The 23,013-nt window shown below is 40.8% G+C and overlaps 1 pseudogene; it reads left to right on the forward strand.

The window, feature by feature from the left end:
- Positions 1-7,452: 7,452 nt before the first annotated feature.
- Positions 7,453-23,013, forward strand: part of LOC122807559 — a 176,832-nt pseudogene continuing 161,271 nt past the window's right edge.

The raw sequence follows: 23,013 nt of genomic DNA on the forward strand, positions 1-23,013 counted from the left end.
TGACATTCACATCCCACCCCACCCCCAGTAAGGAAACCTCCTTAAAAAACTTCTCCAAAGCCAACTTCAAGCTACTGAAGTCAGAAGTTACAAACTTCACAGCACCCACGCAGACGGGATCTGGAAGTTCGACTGCAGAATCCTACACTAAGGCACTGTACAAGCACATCCACTCGTGCATGAATCGTGCCATCCCAAATAGAACCAAGATGCTCTTCTCCACAAAAAGGAAGCCGATCTGGTGGTCCCCTGCTATAAACAAACTATACAACAGAAGGAAGAAACTGTTGCAAAAAAGAGGAAAATCCCAGGATGCAAAAAACTCCCTCACCAGCCTCAGTAAGAAGCTTAGATCCCTCATAAAATCCTCAAAAGCTAGTTACGAAAATAAAATTGCCAAAGATTCCAAAGACAACCACAAGGCATTTTATAGTTATGTCAAGAATCTAAATGGCAATGCTCAGATCTGCTCTGAGTTACAGCAGAATGGCATTAAATATACTGATCCCAAGGATATTGCCAATATCCTGGCAGATCGATTTAGTGCCAACTTCACCCCACTCTCACCCCCTAAAGGGCCCATCTCAATAACAAAAGATTGCCAAATTCCGATAATAACGGCCACACAGGTAGAAACTACACTCTCCAAAGCTAAGAATACAGCATCCATGGGACCAGATGACATCCCAGGCTGTGTACTACATGAACTACAAAATGAACTGGCACCTCACCTAAGTGTCATGTTTAATCATAGCCTCACCTCAGGCTTTGTGCCCACTGAGTGGTGCACAGCTACAGTTATCCCGCTCCACAAGGGAGGATCCACCTTGGATCCCGGGAACTACCATCCTATCAGTCTGACAAGCCTGATTTGCAAGGGCATGGAACGCATTATCATGGAACTTATAAACAAAGACATTGGCAACCTTCAAACACTGGACCCCACCGAGTTTGGGTTTGTGAAGGGCCAATCTTGTCTCCTGAATCTGATTGACTTCTTTGAATCAGTCTCCAGAGCTGTGGACAAGGGTAAGGCAGTCCACACTGCCTATCTGGACCTCGCCAAGGCCTTTGACACCATCCCCCACTCTGGAATCATAGATAAACTTACTAAGCTAGGCATAAATCCCTACGTCACTCGATGGGTTGCTAACTGGCTTACTGACAGAACCCAGACAGTAAAAGTAGCCAAATCCAAATCCAGCTCCAGACAAGTGGAGTACCTCAGGGTTCAGTTCTGCGACCACTCTTGTTTGGCATCTACTTCTCTGAAGTACAGGCCAACACTAAGGGACTCTGGCTAACAAAGTTTGCAGATGACTGCAAACTGGGAGCCATTATTGAATCCCCAAATGATGTGGATATTCTACAAAAGGGCCTTACAGAAACAGATGCCTGGTGCCAGAGCCATGGGCTCAAGCTTAATGCCAAGAAATGCATAGTTCACATAGGTGGCAGGACACTAAACATCGAAAGTGTGATGAGAGACTTAGGGACACAGGTGGACAGTGGTCTCACTTTCGATAACCACATTGCCACAACAGTCAGGAAATCCTTCTATGTGGCACACCTCCTCACTAAGGGCTTTTCAACAACAACAGTGCCCTGTAAACATTGCTAATTAACAAACTTTGAAAATGGATCATCCAGAAAAAAGGAGGTCATTGTCCCACTGTACTCATCCTTCATTAGATCCATTATAGAGTATAATGCCCCGTTTGGTATGTACCTCACAAGACATCTGCAACAGCTGGAAAGGCCACAGAAATACCTCACTAAGAGAATCACAGGCCTAAAGCAGATGCCATATACTGACCGTCTAAAAGAACTCCAGCTCTACTCTGTGGCATATCGTCTACTCAGAGGCGATCTCTGCTTAACATACAAGGCCATGTCAAACCCTGAGCTGTTGGACATGCTCCACTTAAAGAAATCCCAATCCCTCAGAGCCACACGCTCCAGGGATCTAAACCTTGTCATCACAATGAACAAAACATGGTGGAGGGATAGGTTCCTGACCCAGAGACTCCCCATACTCTGGAACAGACTGCCCATACATATCAAGCAGAGCACCTCATTGGCTCTCTTCAAAAGGAACCTTGATGATTGGATGGGAGATAGGAAATTCACCCCGGGGATCATGTCAGTCGCCCTGCTTGACAGGGGCCTGGAGAAGTAAATATTGTGGGAAGAAATATCCAGGGAATTGTTATGGCTAGGCTTGCATAGGCCCTAGGGCCGATAGCCTAGTACCAACCTATGAACCTATGTCTCTTACATAGCATTAAGATACAAAAACTTGTCTCCAAACAAGGTTTCAAATTGTTCAGTAAGTCCCAGATAGCCAGTCACTCAGTGCTAGAGCTATGGGGGTTACATGACCTATCTAAACAGCCATAGGGAAGGCACTTTAAACTGAGTCTGTCATTTGAGGGTGCTCTAGGATACCCATTTGATCAGCTGCTGCAAATCGGCACATGCATCCTCACTGCCAAGGAGTGGAGGTCTAGACATTTTAGCAATAAGTACTAGCGGTTCTAAGCTGAAGCAGATTACACATAAATGCTTACTTTACAGGAGGGCAACTAGAAACACTGAGTTATTAAATATTTTTTATTCACAAACCATGCAAAAAGATGTAGGAATCAAACCCAACATTATGGGGGTTGGCATAATGGTTAAGGTGTTTACCTCACAGATACAAGGTGCAGGATTTGGTTCTCACCCTTGAGGAAAATTAGGTAGGCTTAAAATGGCCAGTGAGAGCAGTTAGCCTAGTACTTGTCTATAAACCTATTCACAGCTTGTTACCTTAGCCTGAAGGTTATCATTTTGGCTATACGTTTCAAGAACCTCAGATGATTAAAACTCTACAGATGCTAACAGCAATATATTTTCTGAAATCTGGATAAGCTTGTTATACATTGTTAAATATGTTTTAACAATGAATGCCGAGCTGTGTCTACCTAACTCTGGTAATGATTAACACTTATTTATTCCTGGCTATCATAGTACAAGACCTGGTTTCTAAGTGGCTATCAGGACATGGAAAACAACAATGCGTGTGCAGTGAGCAGGATGTGAAGGACATTCCATACTCAGCAGGTCATGAAAGATTTACAGATGATAAATACACAGGATAAACATTTTGGAAAATTCTTTAGTTACTATGGCACTGGATAACAAACAAAACCACTGACAAAGACAGCAGCAAAAGGTCACTTGCCTGTTTCTACGCAGACTGTAAATCCTAACAAGTTCTGTAAAATCTGAGGTCTAATGACTCTTGACACCTCAAATAAACTGCAGAATTACTTCACAAAGTGTCAGGAATGACCAGTAATCTGTAAGTTTATCCTGTGATACATAGGAATGAAGCTGCTTTCCCAGATGCAGCACAATGCAGCCTGTGAGCAAGTCACTGGTGTGTATGGCAAATATGGAGCCGTAAACAACTTCAAAATTTAATGGAAAAGACATTACTGAACTAGTAACACCAAAATGAGGCATTCATTTCTTCATTCATTCATTCATTTTAGGACATCTAACTGAGTAAATCATGTATAGATGATGCCCCAGGAGAAAAGCTCCAGATAGGTGCATCATTACTGATATGTAATTTAAGCAAAAACAAATGCAGCAGTGTAGTATGTGTATTTTACATTTGCTACAGGTATTGAGTTAATGACACTGAATATCAACCATATCAATATAAACTCGTGGTTCAGCTTAGTAAACACAAACAAAATGCAAATAAAAAATATGCCCAATCACTGCTGAGAGGGGACATACAAGTCATGGTAGAGGGAGAGAGAAGCAGTTATAAAAACTCTAGAAATTCCTGAAGAAATAACCATTGATATGTAATCACTACAGAGATAACTAACTCTCACAAAGAAATAGTTAACAAAACACGTGTTAAAATTGAATGTAAGAAGAACAGCATTGTCACATTTGGGAAACAGCTGTCGCCCCAACATACAATTTAACCAGTGCCCTACTCCAAGCTGATCAGCATGTAGCATCAGTAACCAGAAAATTCTTCTATTTAACCTCACCAGTATCTCAAGGTATATCATCCAGCCTCGGATGTGGTACATGGGCTTGCCACTCCACCAGGGCTTGCACTCATCTATGAAGATGAAAGCTATGCCGTTGGTAGTTTTACTACTAGCAGGGTCTCTCAAGGCAGATTTCAGTAGAGATCAAAGACTAATCATGTACCACCCATCTGGGCAGTAGCAGGCAAGCAGTGTTGGAGGGGAAAGATCATGTTTGACATGACAACATCAAATTTATACTGCACCTGGCAAAATACTTCTGTATTCTGCCAAGAAAACCTGATGCTGATGAGACAACAAAAAGAAATGATGTATAGTGCTGGGAGATGGAACCCTAGGTCAGAAGGCAATCACTATGCCACTAGGGAAAAGCTGATGGTCACCCAGAATATGCCTGATGTTTGTGAAGCTGATGAATCAAAGCCATCAGGTCATCTTGATGCTGATGTTGCTGGACAGAAAAGGGAGATCAGAAGTTGTAAAGATATTCTTAACATAGGAATGTGGAATGTACGGAACACAAACCAAGCGAAACTGGAAATTGTTAAAGATCAGATGGAAAAAGTCAAAATCAATTTGTTAGGGATTAGTGAACCCAAATGGACAGGACAGGGTCACTTTCAATCAAATGAGCATTGGATATGCTTCTCTGGACATGAAACATATAGGAAAAATGGTGTGGCATTCATCCCCAACAATAAGCTTTCAAAGACGATACTAAAGTATATCAATCCGTCTACAGGGAAAGCCAATCAATGTCATCTCAATCCAAGTATATGCTCCAATGGCAAATGCAGAAGATGAGGATGTAGAATTGTTCTGCAAACAGCTTCAAAATGAAATACATCAAACACTGAAACAAGATCTATTGATCATTACTGGGGACTTCAATGCAAAAGTAGGAAGCACACCTGAAGATGCAGTGGCTGGAAAGCACAGCATAGGAGAAAGAAATGAAGCCAGTGATAACTTAGTACAGTTTTACAAAACCAATTAGCTGTCAATCATGAATATGGATTTTCAACACCACAAACGTTGCCAGTACACATGATCTTCTCCAAATGGCATGTACCAAAATCAGATTGACTATATCTGCATAAGACAGAGATGGAAATCTGCAGTGTTGATGGCAAGGAGTTAACCAGGAGTTGATTATGAACGTGACTAAGAGCTTTTGACATGCAAAATCAAGGAAAAGTTTCACAAGAAGAAGATCATTAGAGACCTTACAAAATATGACAATGAAAATATTCTACAAGACTATTGGATAAAATTAAATAGATTGGATAAAATTAAATAACAGATTTCCCATTCTTGATACAGGAGATAGAGAGAGACTGAAGAATTATGTAATGACATTAAAACCGTAATTAGTGACAAAGCTGAAGAAAACACTCCAGAAGAGAAGGAAAGCCAAGAAATTACCTGGGATCTCAGAAGAAGCTAGAAAAGTAGCAGAACAAAGAAGACAAACAAAATTCTCTGGTGATAGAGAAAAAGTATCACAAATGAACTGAGAGTTTCAATATCAAATTTGGAAAGACAGAAAATATTTCAAGGATATCTGCAGAAAATTGAATTGGAGCATGTAAACAGGAAAAATAGACTGGCTTATCAGGATATTAAGAGATTGTGGCAGAAATTCCAACCTCAATTGGGGATGCTTAAAAACACCGGAATGATATTAAATGATCCACAAATAATTAAAAAAGAGATGGAAAGGTTATATGGAAAATTTATACAAAAAAGATAATGTGGATAACATTGGGGAATTTAAACTGGAAATTGAGATCGAGGAAGAACCAGATATTTTTAAAGAAGAAGTCATGGCAGCAATTAAAGCTTTATTGAACAAGTCAGCTGGTATCGACGGTATTCCAATTGAATTAATCAAAGGCTCAGAAGGTGCTATCATGGCCCTCACTCAACTGTGTCAACAGATTTGGAAGGGAAAAACATAGCCAACATATTGGAGAAGATCATTGTTCATACCTATACCAAAGAAAGGCAATGCTAAGGATTGTAACAACTACAGAATTCTTTCTTCTTCTTTCGGCTTTTTCTCAGTTAGGGGTCACCACAGCGGATCACCTGTCCGCTCATGATTGGCAGTGGAGTTTTACAGTGTCAAGTTGCCAGCCCAGCACCCAACCTTCCACAGAAGGCACACACATGCACACACTCACATCTAGGGCCAATTTAGAGTGTCCAATCCACCTACAGCATGTCTTTGAGATGTGGGAGGAAACCAGAGCACCCGGAGGAAACCCACGTGACCACAGGGAGGACATGCAGACTCTGCACAGATGGCACCCCAGTCAAGGATCAAACTGGAGAACCTCTTGCTGTGAGGTGGCAATGCTAACTGCTGCACGACCATGGCCGCCCTGTAACAACTACAGAATGATTGCATTAATTCCACATGCCACAAAATCCTGCTGAAAATAATACAACACAGGATACAATCATACATTGAGCAAAAGCTACCTAAAGTTTGGGCTGGTTTTAGAAAAGATCGAGGAACAAGAGACATTACTGACAATGTTAGATGGATATTGGAGAAGAGCACCAGACACCTGCAAACTTTTGCTTCATGGACTACAGCAAAGCTTTTGACTGTGTGGCTCATGATAAACTATGGAGAACTCTAGGAAAATTGGAATACCCAAACACATAACTCAGCTGATATAGAGCCTTTATGAAAATCAAGAAGCTGCAGTGAGAACTGAATATGGCAACACTGATTGTTTTCCAATAAAATGTGGTGTCAGGCAAGGATGCATCTTGATACTTTACCTGTTCAACCTTTACAGTGAAGCCATCTTCAGAAAAGCAAATTTGGAAGAAGAGAGCATCGGTTTTAAAGATGGCGACTGAAATATAAACAACCTGTGCTATGCAGATGACACAATGCTCATCACCAGCAACAAAGAAGATATGCTGTATCTATTGAGAAAAGTTAAAGCCGAAAGTTATAACATGGGACTAGAACTGAACATAAACAAGATAAAGATTATGAACAGAAAATGATGAAGATTTTGAGCTTGAAGACGGTAGAAGTCATAAAGAATTTTAATCTCCTGGGCTCTTTTGTAAACATGCAAGTAACTAGCAGGGAAGAAATACTTCGCAGAATAGCGCGTGGTCCCTCTACAGTGAAGGCTCTAGACAAAGTATTCAAAAGCAAGGAAATAACACTCAAAATGAAGATTAGACTTGTCCATGCATTGTTTTCTCAGCGGCCAATTATAGATGCAAAACCTGGACAGTACAGAAACGGGACAGAAAGAAGATTGACTCGTTTGAACTTTGGTGCTGGAAAAGGATTCTCTGCATGCTGTGGACTGCCAGAAGAACTAGCAAATTAATTTTGGAAGAGATCAAACTGGCTATGTCACTTGAAGCCCAAATGATGAAGTTACGACTGCCTATCATCAGAAGAGCGAGATCACTGGCTAAACACATTATGTTTGGAAAGATCAAAGGAACCAGGCAAAGAGGGTGACCTGCAACCAGATAGCTGAACACATTGATGACAACCATAGGGATGGTGTTGAAGGACCTCGCCGGACTAGCACAGAACCAACTTCTTTTTGGATCTTTAATTCATCAAGTCGCTAAGACTTGAACCCGAGTCAAGGCCACCTAGAGGGAGCTATCATCCAGGTCAAAAGAAGTTACCAGCCTTGTTTATGCAGCTCCAATTAGGCCTAAATAAGTTATAGAACATAATGCCCCCTTTAAAATGTAGTTATACAGGCACATCAAGCAATGTGAGAGCCCCAGGAGGTACCTAACTTAAAAGTTTACTATTGTAAAGATCTTTTGCTACTAGGACAGGATTGAATCCCTTTCCCTATACTGGGTCTCATGCAGCCTCTTATGTGGATATCAGTGTCTTGCATTCCCTACTATTAGGGGCCCACTACTTCTTGATCTCTTGCATCACTGCAAGACCAGCATCATCACAAATGCTCAAACATAGAAATTATATCTCTACCAGTTTACAAATAAATCACACTGAAGGGATATATATCTTACCCAATGTTTACCTCATGTCTGGAGTAAATTGCCCTTGCATTTCAAACAAAGTGAAATCATTGCATTCCTCAAGACAGATTTTGACAGTCGAATGAATATTTGCAAGTTCATCCATGGACTGACCTTCTAAGTAGGGACACTTTGTTTGAAATGCAAGGGCAATTTACTCCAGACATGAGGTAAACATTGGGTAAGATATATATCCCTTCAGTGTGATCCCCTCATTTAGGGGGTTTGGGGTTGGCTTAATGGTCACATTAGGTAACTTTCTCTGTGGCACAAATTGTAATTGCAGGGAGTTTAATGAAGGATGGAGGGTATGACATGAGGGTGTGAATTGGCCGGGCACAAATGGTCTCTGTACTCACTTGCCTTGTAATCCCTATCATTCTACAATCCCTCACTCACTATATACATAGTCCTGCTTTTACTTAAGTACAGGACTCTTTGTGCCCTTTATACCATGTTCTACTGTCAATGCACATAGGCCACAAAGTGCCCCTCAACAGCCACACATGTAACTGTTATGCCCTTGTGGAATGCTCCATGAAAGTTACATGTGATAACTACTCTATTCTCTGCCATATGTTATCCTTCTTAAAGATGGATGTGTAACTGTCATGATCATGTGCCATTTTAACCTCACCTACATGTAGTGGTTTGCCCTGTTCCTGCCATGCTCTATGGCTATTCAGTACAGTGCAGAGGTACATTACTTTATGTACTGTCTTCCTTATGTATGTCTTTCTTAAATTGTAATATCTTCAGTGAAATCCTGATTCCTGACTTTCTTGTCTTAATATGGTCTTCTGCAGTATTGCAATCATGCTTTATATTGTGGTAACATATACCTTGCAGCATGGCAGTTATGCTAGTGAGAATTTGCTGTGATTCTCTCTCTGAACCACTATCACTCCCAAGAAAAGCTGACCTACTCATTCCTCCTCAGCTTCATGCTAATGGGACAACTGCATACTATGGTCATACACAGAGCCTGATAAGCTCATAGTCATAGCACTTTGCCTCTGCACTAGGGATAGTTCACCATAACTATCCTATGGCCCACCTCACATGATGTCCTAATGTGTGTGCAAACAGGGCTATAATTTTATCCCTTGCATTGACCTACTGAGTGCTCATGACCTCCTCATGCACTGGTTAGCATTCCTTTTGCCTAATCTGAGAGAGAGGTATCAAGCAAGATTTTCCTGCATCTTCTCCACAAGGACTCAAGGACTGCTTTCTGGTCCATTATGATGGCCCATTATATAAATTGGATGTTTGGCACCAGCTTGGCAGGACACTGTGTGATGAGACTGGTATCATCCATTGTGGTAAGAAATGCAGGCACCATTATAGTAACCTGCAGTGACACCACCATGACCTACTTCACCAGTGGAAGGCACAGGTTATGGGCTATAGAGAACGAGCCAGCTGTGTACTGTTAACAAGCACTGCACATTAGTATTTTTGCTTCTATTGCATGTTTGTTTCCTTCCTCCTCTTTTCACAGGGTCAGCTTTATACTAAGTCCTTCCTATTTTCTTTTACAGAGGCAAAGGAGTGTGAACAAAATGGGGATGTCTACCCCACTATAAGTTTGGCTACAGTGTTCTGGTCAAACACAATCAAAGAACAGTAATTCCTGTAGTTCAGGATCGTATACCAGTTCCCCACCCAATTATCAGGGTTTTGTTTTAATGTGTTTAAAGTACTGGGTGACCTAATCCATGCAGAAAGCTTTTTGCACAATTCAGGTATTCTTGAAATTATAAATGATTGTCTTAGTCTTGTATTAAATTGCTTCATATGTCATTTCTAATCCTTATATCTAAGTCTGCAATTAAATTGATATAGATTCATGTTTAATACTGCTTGTAAAGTTACATAATGTAATAGTTCATATGCCAGAACGACTTTTCTTCTTCTATAACGATACTTTAGCAGTGGCGGATTTAGGCATGGGCTCAGGGGTGAACACCGCCCCTTTTTAAATGTGCTATTTTTTTTTTTTTTGGAACTCAGAAAATTATACCACCAAAATGGTACATTTTTTGGTTTCAACTTATATTTTTTACTGCACTATGAAAAAGAAAATGCACTATCAGTCTGTTTTCTATTTCATAGTGCAGTTAAAAAATATAAGTTGAAACTGGAAAATGTACAGTACTTTTGGCAGTATGTTTTTCCGATTCAACTTTAGGTGCATCTTTTCCTCACAAAGAATCCTACACTGTCACCAAAGGTTCCTAATACGTCTGGATATGCACTTGGAGTTTGTGGTCATCAGGTGATTTATTTATTTATTTTTTTTATAAATATACTCCCCTAACTGCATCTCCCTAGTTGAATTAGGCGTGTTGTTGGGTGAGAGCATTGGGTGACAAGTTTCAAAAAGTTTACTTGACTTCTGATTATTATTTTAATTTTAAATGAGTCCGACTTTGCAAAGTGCTGCAAAGATCTGCCCTTCCAGTGTGAGTGAGTCACAATTGTCTGCAATGAGGTAATTTTTTTTTTAATTGAAGAACTTCTGAAGTACGGGTTTTCAGGGCACCAAAGCGTTACAGTTGAGAGAGTACCACATTTGAGCCACTGGTGCAAGGACAGCATTGCTGTAAGACAGGTTTAACATGTTGTACTTGACTTATCCCTCATGGCCTGCACAGGTACATATATGTTGTGTGTGTAAACACACTGGTTCACTGTGACAGTGCCTAAGTTCAAAATGCTGTCACTCCGCAACCTATTACCTTGCCTTATTCCTCGTACATTTCTTGGTAACATTAGATTTAAAAGATGCTTATAATTACATCCATATTCATCCAGACTTCAGGCATTTTTGCTAAGGTTTTGTATGTCTGGATCACATTATCAGTTCTCTACCTTCCATATTTAGATGACTTGCAGATCTTTCCAGAGTCTTTTTCAAAGTTTTAGGAATCTATTACTTGGGTGAGAAATCTCTTACACATACTTCCAAGAAAACATTCAAAAGTCTTTTTTGACTCCTTCACTCAAAATTGTGTTTCTGGGTATCAGCTAGATACCTCAGGTCAAAGAGCTTTTCTTCCACAGGAAAAAAATAGATCTATATCTAGATCTAGTTCTAAGGTTTTCCACTCAGACTTCAGTCACTATGAGGGAATACCTCAGAATTTTGGGGCTCATAGCATACTTAATTCTCATGATGCAGCTGGCAAGACTCCATATGAGAAAGATACAATGGTATCTGAGGTCCTAGCATAGGCATTCTTTGTCTTTTCAAATACCAGTGCTGGTGTTTGTCAGAACAGAAATCAATTGGTCTAGACAGCAAATTTCCCAGAATCCAGATTCCACTTCTTCCTTCCTGCAGTCACCTACCACAGCCACCTCAGAATTTGCTTGGAAAGCAATTTCAGAAGGGAAAAAAATTGCGAGACACCAAGGACAGATGAAAGCACATAAATGTGAAAGAAATCCTTGCCCTAATTAAGACACTTGACTCTGCATTATCTTTGATCACCCGGGCCTCTTCAAGTTGTCACAGACAATACCACCAACATGTGGTATATTAATAAGCAAGGGGCAACTAGGTTGCAACCCCCCCCTTTTTCTAACTAGCCATGTTAGTTTTGGATATAGTTTCACAGCACAATCTCACTCTTCAGGTATCCAACATTCTGTCAGAGTAAAACTGTTGCTGTAGACCCTACAGGGGTCTTCCAAGACTTGATCCATCTATGAAGAGTTCCTCAAAAAGACCTATTTGCCTCCTCTCTGAACAATCAGCTGGCAAGACTATACCCCTGGACTCCATCCAAGAAGTCCTGGAAGACAGATGCCTTTTCCTTTCCTTGTACAGGAATGTTCCTCCGTGCTTTTCCAACCTTTCCACCAATATCCAGGGTACATCTGAAGATTCATAGGCTCACAGGAGATTACAAGGCTAATGGCTTAAGGGCCCTTACAAGCATAGCCAATATAACCCAATTTTACCCAGTATATGGCCCCTAGGGGCAAGAGGATGACATAGATTTGTGTCTATGTGTTGAGTATCTTACAGGTTGCCCCTGGCCATATGGGACAGAGGCACTACCCCAGGTGTGACTCAGTGGGTCCCCATCCATTGATCTAAACTGCATTTGAAGAGGTCCAGGGAAGGAGGTCTGCTTAATGTGAATAGGAAGCCTGTGCCAAAGAAGTGGCAATCTCTGAGACACATATGTGTCTGTCCAGCATGTTTTGTTTGAGTCAATGACTAAGTTTAGATTCCTAGATTCGGTGACCCTCATGGAATCTCCCAAGATCATTGTGGTGACTCCTTTCTGGCACAAGCAACAGTGGTTTTCTCTTCTTTTGGAAATGGCCAGAGGCAATTACAACAAGCTTCCTCACAGAATGGATTTACTCATACAAGATCAGGGATGTGTGATACACCAGACCCCAATCAACTTCAACTGACTTCCTAAATTACATCGTCTTAATTCCCTTTAGGCACCTGTGTACTGAGGATGGGCAGCAGATACTAATGAATGCAAGAAAGCCTGCTACTAGAAAATCACATATTCACAAAAGGAAAAGGTTTTCTAGTTGGTGCCACAACATAACTAAAATCCATTTAGGGCTAGTTGTTCTCTGGTTTTACAGCATTTGTGTGAGTTGCTATCCTATAGCCTTTCTTACTCTTCTGTCAAATTTCATTTATCAGCCTTTTCAGCGTGTCTGTTCATGGATCCTCCTCTTTCAATGCATTCTTATGTCAATATTTTTTTGAAAGGGGTTTTGAATAAAAAGCCTCCACGAAAACCAGCGGTCCCTCTTTGGGATCTGAATTTTTTACTAGAGAAGACTTGGATGCCCACAGACAATTCAGGTACTATCTTAAGAGAACTAAATCTTTCAAATTTTTGGATCACTTGCTCATGTCTTGTGAATTTACAATGAGATAACCCGTGTCAAACATACTATTTCCAAATGGTTGCATCAGGCTATTACCTTTTATTATACTCACCCCAACAAAACTATTCCAGGCAGGGTCAAGGCTGACTCTACTAGGACCTTGGCTTCATCTATAGCTTTTTGGAAAAGGCTGGATTCTAGAAGTATTCTAGAAGTAGCAATTTAGTCTTCTATACATACATTTACAAGGCATTGCAAGCTTCATTCCTTCTCTAGGTCTAGATTGGGCTTTGCTAGGACCATTCTCCAAGGGCTCCTGGACCCCTTGCCTCCCCTTCCACCCCACCCCCAAAAGTAGTAAACTAGGCTAACCTACAAATGTAGCTAAGGTTACTGCAGGAGTGATCAATATGATAAACAAACAGTTGTGTAAGGAAACTTGCCATAACAGTAGATGTTTCAATAATCACTGTTGCAGTAGCCACTCTCTCTCTCCGCCCACTTGTTTTTTGGTATGTTGTTTTTGCAAGGGTGTGAATACCTATTTTTTGTTGCTCCTAGCATTGTCCTTTCAGGGCTCAGCCTCCCTCTTTCTGTGGGCATGAAAGCTCTGAAGGGCTTGACACCTAAACCTGTGTTTTTAGTCAGCTCACCTCAAGCTGCATGACTGTATGTGCATCTGGAAGGTGCCCTGAAGCTTTGGAAGCTGGCTGGCTATTATACCCTTGGCAGGATATAACCCATATCGTGAAGGCTACTGAAAAGTGATCATTCACACATCTACTGTTATTTACTTAAACAACTGTACTTTATTATTCATTTTCAGTATACTGATAGTATGTTATTTATTGATTCTATAAATGTGTTTATAATATTTTTATATTAAATATATCTTCAACTAACTTTTTTCATAACTCAGTTTCCCCTCCTGGGTTTTTATTTTCAGTTCTTTGCTAACGTCATTTGATCTTCTTTTATCAAGATGAGTAGGATATCTTTATACATATTGAATATTTTCCTTTTCTTTAAACACTTAATCAATCCAACATTCTACCAGAAAGATAATCTGGATGTTTATGTTCATGTTTATTTGTGGCTACATTTGAAGATGTTGGGGGTTATTCAGTAATCCTCCGTGTAGGATGAACAAAGTCCTACTCGGAGACTGCCGTCTAAGAGTTAGATGTCAGCGCATCATGCATATGCATGAGGGCGCGCTGACTCAACTCCCAGGCTAATACGGAGCATGTAGGAGTGCAGGGGGCGTGTCAGACTGCCGAGCAGTCCAAATATCCACGCCCCTGCAAGTGCCTAACTCTGCAAATGTCAACAGATATGAGCGAGTCCGCTCAAATGTGTATACCCCCAACACTACACTCCCCACATTAAAAAGCCCTGTACAAATGAAATAAAAAGTAAAACAATTTTTTTTTATTATTCATCATATAGCTGCCCGTATTTGCGCGTGTGTGTGCGGGTGTGCCCATTGCTTAGCTACAGTTAGCAATTTCGACATCGAAGAGCATAATAAGAAATGTTTATGCAAATTAAGTCAAATAGCAATAGCGTAGTGGTACAGCCTTCGCACAAAGAGGAGGCATTCCCAGTTCTAGTCCCACCACTCCCCTTTCTATTTTATGTTATAAATTAGTATATAAAATAATTCCTGACATATATGAATGAAATTTTAGTAAAAAGCATTGAAATGGCCAATGTATTAGTGAACAAAATGTATATATATAAATTTAAGAAGATGAGCAGCATTAAGGATGTTGACATATAATTGCCTATAGCTAAGCAGCATTGTACCCAGCGCAGTATAGTTGCCCATAGCTAAGCAGCGCTTTACCTAGTGCAATATAGTTGCCCATAGCTAAGCAGTGCTTTACATAGCGCAATAGGTTTGCACGGCGCTGTGCACTGCGCTAACCAGCACACCGTAGGGCAATGTCGGGCAACGTGGAGCAACGTAGAGCAAAGTTGAGCAAAGTCGCCTAAACACAGCCACACCCCCTAGCCTGTCTGGACAGTAGTAAAATAAAAAGCAATGAAAAGGCTCGAACCCAGGACACTGTGCACCATAATCAAAGTACTGAACCACTAAGCCACGACAGCTTAGCATAAACATGCACTGTTTACATACATATACTTATAAATGAAAGTTTAACCATTGCTAAGCAGGTTTGCTGTTAGCTGAGAATTTTCAAAAATGGCCAATCACAAATAAGTGCGGGAAATGAGACATATTTAAGCTCCATAGGTGGGAATACATGCCATAACTGGTTGCAGCTCCCATCTGCAGTCAGAATGGCCGGTGCTGGAGAGGGTACTCACTTTTGAGCGCAACGGTGGGGCATTGAGGAGTCAGAATACATGGTTTGGCTCCTTGTTCACCATCATGAGTCAAGACTCCTGCAGGGCCAGTTCCAAGGGACAGAGTACAAAGTGGAGGCTTGGAACAGGTTAGCTCATGATCCCACCAGTGCTACAGGCATCCCTCGGACTGGTGAGCAGGTCTATCACCACCATTCAGACCTGAAGAGATGGAAGCAGGACCAACTGAACCGATGGATACAGGAGGCCCGTGACATGCAAGATGCCCCACTACTGAGTAGGTAGCCATGGAATGAAGTATGTAAGAAATGCTATTGTAGTCCATATAATGGATAGGTATGTCTCAATATCCCTTCATTTACTTCATAGCTGCAGGTGTCCATGCTGCGAATCGGCAAGCCTATGCCGATAGGCTGCTAAGGCTGCGCCACCAGGCAGGTTAGTAATTATTCTGCATGTATTATTATATAAAATAAGTGAGAGAGCATGAAAAAGAGTGTTGTAACCCATTAATAAAGGTATAATAAGTCTTGAATAAAGTCTCTACATGTATTGTAATATAAAATAAGTGACAGAGTGTGAAAAAGTGTTATAACCCATTAATAAAGGTATAATAAGTCTGGAATAAAAGTATTCTGCATGCACCAAAATATGAAATGAATGAGAGAGCCACTACAAAAGTGTGTAATGTAATTAATAAAGGTATAATTCCTGGACTGTGTCTGTATCACTTTCTTTGATATGTTGTTGTACCCTTGCATTATGGAAATAGTACAGTTGTATTAAGTGCTGTTAATCCACACTTGTGTAGGTCCATATAAAGTGGATGAAGGGAATGCCAGTAGCTCTTAAGCATATATACAGTCCTCAACTGTTGGTTCATGGCTAGCATGTATAGGTTAATCTGGCACATGAGTAGCTTCTGATTGTGTTCCCCACAAATGTCAGTGTGCTGCTAAAAATGTAGGGGTCTGTGTAAATGTAGCTGATAATGTCACCTGAAGACTGCCAGATATGTAGATATATGAATATAAATGAAATATACAAATACGCAGCAGTAGCATCTGCATCTTGAACAGTTTGTATGTCAGATACAGGTCAGGTATATAAACAACTATCAAACCCCATTTCACAATTTAATGGACACTGCCTAGTGTAATACATGTAGGGGATATATACCTGCAGTCAGTAGGAATGTAGAGTAAAGTTCTAAGTATATATAAGTTGTTAATGGAGTAATCTTTTTACACCCTACTTTATGGTCATAAATAATGCCATTCCACACCTAAATGGGTATGTGTAATCTGAAAAACTTTGTTGGGACATATGTCCTATTGGTTTATAAATATCTGCATGTACTTTGATGCATGTGCCCTGTTCACATACCACAATCTTGGTGGCCTGTTGCCACCAATCAACCCTGCATGCTGTTGGAATGTCCACTGTTGTTCTAAATATGCATGTCTTATGCTTGCTGTTCAACTGTTGGAATTATTGTGTGTTGGGTTAATGGGAATACTACTGCATGCTGTTACAACTAATTTGGAATACTGTCATCTGTTACTAACCCATATTCTCATTATATCTTCTGTTTAAACTGTGAGCTTTGGCCAGTTAAGACCTGCATGATATCAACTTGAACACATAAGTGTAGCTAAGTAACTTTTATCTGCACTTTTTAAAGTAATTTGTTTGTGTTGCATTGAGCAATATCTAGCTAGAAGTTGACTGTTTTTTCAGTAGTGCATGTGGTATTTTCAGTTAAGGCTTGTTAAAAACCTGCATAGCCAGTGATAGGTGGGGGTAGTTTCCTTCATTGTTATTCAGTTTCTGTCTTATACAAGTGGTACAGTGAATTATCTTCTGTTTAAACTGTGAGCTTTGGCCAGTTAAAACTTGCATGATATCAACTTGAACGCATAAGTGTAGCTAAGTAACTTTTATCTGCACTTTTTAAAGTAATTTGTTTGTGTTGCATTGAGCAATATCTAGCTAGAAGTTGACTGTTTTTTCAGTAGTGCATGTGGTATTTTCAGTTAAGGCTTGTTAAAAAACTGCATAGCCAGTGATAGGTGGAGATAGTTTCCTTCATTGTTATTCAGTTTCTGTCTTATACAAGTGGTACAGTGAATTATCTTCTGTTTAAACTGTGAGCTTTGGCCAGTTAAGACCTGCATGAGATCAACTTAAACGCATAAGTGTAGCTAAGTAACTTTTATCTGCACTTTTTAAAGTAATTTGTTTGTGTTGCATTGAGCAATATCTAGCTAGAAGTTGACTGTTTTTTCAGTAGTGCATGTGGTATTTTCAGTTAAGGCTTGTTAAAAACCTGCATAGCCAGTGATAGGTGGGGGTAGTTTCTTTCATTGTTATTCAGTTTCTGTCTTATACAAGTGGTACAGTGAATTATCTTCTCTTTAAACTGTGAGCTTTGGCCGGTTAAGACCTGCATGATATCAACTTGAATGCATAAGTGTAGCTAAGTAACTTTTATCTGCACTTTTTAAAGTAATTTGTTTGTTTTGCATTGAGCAATATCTAGCTAGAAGTTGACTGTTTTTTCAGTAGTGCATGTGGTATTTTCAGTTAATGCTTGTTAAAAACCTGCATAGCCAGTGATAGGTGGAGGTAGTTTCCTTCATTGTTATTCAGTTTCTGTCTTATACAAGTGGTACAGTGAATTATCTTCTGTTTAAACTGTGAGCTTTGGCCGGTTAAGACCTGCATGATATCAACTTGAACACGTAAGTGTAGCTAAGTAACTTTTATCTGCACTTTTTAAAGTAATTTGTGTTGCATTGAGCAATATCTAGCTAAAAGTTAACTGTTTTTTCAGTAGTGCATGTGGTATTTTCAGTTAAGGCTTGTTAAAAACCTGCATAGCCAGTGATAGGTGGAGATAGTTTCCTTCATTGTTATTCAGTTTCTGTCTTATACAAGTGGTACAGTGAATTATCTTCTGTTTAAACTGTGAGCTTTGGCCAGTTAAGACCTGCATGAGATCAACTTAAACGCATAAGTGTAGCTAAGTAACTTTTATCTGCACTTTTTAAAGTAATTTGTTTGTGTTGCATTGAGCAATATCTAGCTAGAAGTTGACTGTTTTTCAGTAGTGCATGTGGTATTTTCAGTTAAGGCTTGTTAAAAACCTGCATAGCCAGTGATAGGTGGGGGAAGTTTCTTTCATTGTTATTCAGTTTCTGTCTTATACAAGTGGTACAGTGAATTATCTTCTGTTTAAACTGTGAGCTTTGGCTGGTTAAGACCTGCATGATATCAACTTTAATGCATAAGTGTAGCTAAGTAACTTTTATCTGCACTTTTTAAAGTAATTTGTTTGTGTTGCGTTGAGCAATATCTAGCTAGAAGTTGACTGTTTTTTCAGTAGGTCCCCACCCACCCTCCCTGTTTTTGTCTTGGTGTTAATCTTGGTGGCTTTGAAACTGCTCACCCCTCTTGTAAATTTGCACTTGGATACTCCTCCTGGGCCTATCTCATTTGCTCACTCAAAAAAAAAATGTATCTGCTTTTACTGTGTTTGTGTTTCTTCCTACTTTATTTTGCTTTTGCATCATCTTAAAAGTACTCAATTGTATTTATTACTGCTTGGTGTAACTCACTCTAAGCCTTTTAGTTTAAGCACTTGGGCTTCAGGCCAGTTGTTTTACATTAAGAAGGTTTGTGCTCTGCACTGTAGTGGCAGGACAGGTAGCTTACATCCTTTTAAGCTGGGAACTGCTGATTGAGGGCTCAGTGTTTGTCATTCTAAAAGTTTATTAATTCTGGTTTAAGCACTTGGGCTTCAGGCCAGTTATTTTACATTAAGAGGGTTCGTGGTCTGCACTCTTGTGGGAGGAGAGGCTGGACTCTGCCCTTCTGAGCTGGGAATTTCTGGTTAAAGGTTTATAGTGCCTGCATATTTGTACTGCTTCATACTAAATTGGTACACCTTGTTTGCTGTAGCATAGACTAGATCCAGGCCTGCTGAATCTAGTTTTGTTTGTATAACTTGAGCACTAATCCAGGCATTCTTTAAAGTATTCAATTGTATTTATTACTGCTTGGTAGTAACTTGATTAAAGTGTAACTATCATTCAAAGTCTTTTGGATTAAGCACTTGGGCTCAGACCAGTTGTTTTACATTAGGAAGGTTTGTGGCCTGCACTGTGGTGGCAGGACAGGTAGCATACATCCTTCTAAGTTGGGAACTGCTGATTGAGGGCTCAGTGTTTGTTATTCTAAAAGTGTATTAGTTCTGGTTTAAGCACTTGGGCTTCAGGCCAGTTATTTTACATTAAGAAGGTTCGTGGTCTGCACTCTTGTGGGAGGAGAGGCTGGACTCTGCCCTTCTGAGCTGGGAATTTCTGGTTAAAGGCTTATAGTGCCTCCATATTTGAACTGTTTCTTACTAAATTGGTACATCTTGTTTGCTGTAGCATAGACTAGATCCAGGCCTGCTGAATCTAGCTTTGTTTGTACAACTTGAGCACTAATCCAGGCATTCTTTAAAGTATTCAATTGTATTTAATACTGCTTGGTAGTAACTTGATTAAAGTGTAGCTATAATTCCAAGTCTTTTGGATTAAGTACTTGGGCTCAGACCAGTTGTTTTACATTAGGAAGGTTTGTGGCCTGCACTGTGGTGGCAGGACAGGTAGCTTACCTCCTTCTAAGTTGGGAACTGCTGATTGAGGACTCAGTGTCTGTTATTCTAAAAGTGTATTAGTTCTGGTTTAAGCACTTGGACTTCAGGCCAGTTATTTTACATTAAGAAGGTTCGTGGTCTGCACTCTTGTGGGAGGAGAGGCTGGACTCTGCCCTTCTGAGCTGGGAATTTCTGGTTAAAGGCTTATAGTGCCTCCATATTTGAACTGTTTCTTACTGGAATTGGTACACCTTGTTTGCTGTAGCATATACTAGATCCAGGCCTGCTGAATCTAGCTTTGTTTGTATGCTTGTTTGCTTGTTATTTCCCTGAAATGCTAATTCCACCTAAAACGCAGCTTTTCAGCGCTTCTGTGGATCCCTAGTGACATCTGCATTACTTACTGTACTTATTTCCTTGTTTCACTTGAAAGAAAGTTACTGTTTGTCATTTTTGCATTTAAGTTACATGTAACACATTGCATTTGTTACCTGGCACTTGCTCACTAAAGCAATTATATAAGTCAGCACTAAAAAATTAAAAGCACTACACCCTCATAAACTCCTCTTGAGTACCTTGTTCCCCATTGGCCCTTTTTTTTCAATTATAAAGGAATTCCCAATACTATTCTAGCATGTCCAAAGGTCAGTTGTCAGTCTCCTCTCCGGTCCAGCTGGTGAATCTGGGATTCTTGAGGCAATGTTACAACTGCCTCATGTATACAGACAACCCTCTCCTCCTCCCAACAAATTCCAACACATGTGAGAGATGCAACCATATAGCCAAACTGGAGGATAAGCTCTCTCAACTCAGTACTGGCATAACCAGTCAGGAGAAGAAGGAAACCACACTCACTACAATTCCAGTCTCACAGAGACCTACCTCGACAGCAAACCAAACACAGAAACACACAAAAACATACTCGGAGGCTCTAAATAAAAATCTGCCTAAGCAGCAGAGACCTCCAAAGCAGACACCCAAGCAACCGCTACCCCAAAACAAAACACGTGCAACACATAGCTCACAAAGCCAGTGTGCCAAACAGTCACAGCCCTTAAGGCTAAACAACACACCTGATACACTTGTAATAGGTGACTCTATCATCAGGCACACTAATGTCCCGCTCACCAGGCTGAACAAGGAGATGGTCAAGGTGAGCTGTTTGTCGGGTGCTAGGATCCGCCACATAACACAAGCACTTAGGTCACTCCAAGGCAAGTTCAAATATGACTCAGTCATTGTCCATGCTGGTGTGAATGACCTGAGATGTACCTCCCTGGACTACATGAAAAGAGACATAGAGGAGCTCTCTGAGCATGTGGCCCAGGCCGGTATGACCCTGACCTTGAGTAGCATCTTACCCTCACCAAGAATGATGCCACAATATGAAGACAAGATGATCAATTTCAACAATTGGCTTAAGTATTGGTGTCATTCAAAGGGGATCCAATGCCTGCCAGCCTGGGATGACATGCTTGACAGGCCACGATGCTGCGCTAGGGACGGCTTGCACCTGTCACACCTGGGCTTTCGGATATTGGCAAAGACTCTCGCTACCCCCATAGTGCCTTTTTTAGGGAAGGCTCAAAAGACAAACCCACCTCCATAGGTATCACAAGGGATAAGAAACTAAGAGTAATGCTACTCAACGCCAGAAGTCTAAACCTCAAGATGCATGCACTCAAAACTCTCCTTAGCATGGAGAATATCGATATCTGTGCAGTAACAGAAACAAGGTTCAAGGCTCCCGAGAGCACCCCAGCACTACCAGGTTATACCTCATACCATGCTTCTCAGCCCCAAAACTTGGACCGAACCACAAAAGTAGGGGGAGTATCAATATTCGTCAAAGATACCCACACCTCCAGGTTGGTGGCACAGCATGAAGCATCAGAGACTATTCATGTGCAACTAACAGTGGGTAAAACTGCCTTCCAGTTTATAGCCTGCTACAGACCACCCTCCCAAACCCAGGAACCCCACTCAGCCTTCCTGAGAACACTGGAAAATATGAAGGTCTCTCCAAACACCATTATATTGGGCGACTTCAACTACCCAAACATAGACTGGGAGCATTACTCTAGCTCCAACACCCTAGCTCAAAGGTTCCTAGAATTTATAAACTCAAATGCTATGGAACAACTTGTTACCATTTCCACAAGAGGGGAAAACATACTGGACCTGATCATCACCAACATGGGGACTCTATGCTCCAGACCAAAAGTGTATCCCTCACTGGTAAGATCAGACCATAAACTAATCTCAATGGATATTCACATCCCGACCCCACCCCCTGCCCAGAAAACCACAGTGAAAAACTTCTCTAAAGCAAATTTCACACTCCTCAAAACCGAGGTAGAATCCTTCAAAGCCCCCGGGCCTGTGGAAAATATGGCCCAGACCGCAGAATCCTTTATTAACGCATTCTTCAGGAATGCATGGCTCATGCAATCCCAAATAAAACCAAGACCCAATCCTCCAAAGGCAGACGTCCGGTCTGGTGGACCCCAGCCATAAACAAACTATACAATAGAAGGAGGAAGCTACTACATGATAGAGCAAAATCCCAAAAAGGGAAGGCATCTCTGATCAGTATTAGCAAAAAACTACGGGCACTCATAAAATCGTCTAAGGCCAGCTTCGAGAGAAAAATTGCACAGGACACTAAGGATAATCACAAGGCTTTCTTTAGTTATGTTAGGAACCTGGGTGGTAATTCCCAGATATGCTCAGAATTAGTCCAAAATGACAAAAAATACACTGAACCCACAGACATTGCCAACATCCTAGCTGACAGGTTCAGTGCAAACTTCTCCCCCCCCTCCCCACCAAAAGGGTAAATATCTATCCCAGAAGAGTGCTGCCCCCCTGACATCTCAGATGCTCAGGTAAGAGCCACCCTCTCCAAAGCAAAAAACGCAGCATCAATGGGACCAGACGGTGTCCCGGGCTGCATCCTACATGAACTCCAAGAAGAGCTAAACCCAAACATAAAACTACTGTTCAATCTCAGCCTTACCACAAGATATGTACCCAAAGAGTGGCGTA

Source organism: Protopterus annectens, chromosome 7.part1 (genome assembly GCF_019279795.1).
Source record: "Protopterus annectens isolate FY-2018-M chromosome 7.part1, PAN1.0, whole genome shotgun sequence".
Taxonomy (NCBI): Eukaryota; Metazoa; Chordata; order Ceratodontiformes; family Protopteridae; genus Protopterus; species Protopterus annectens.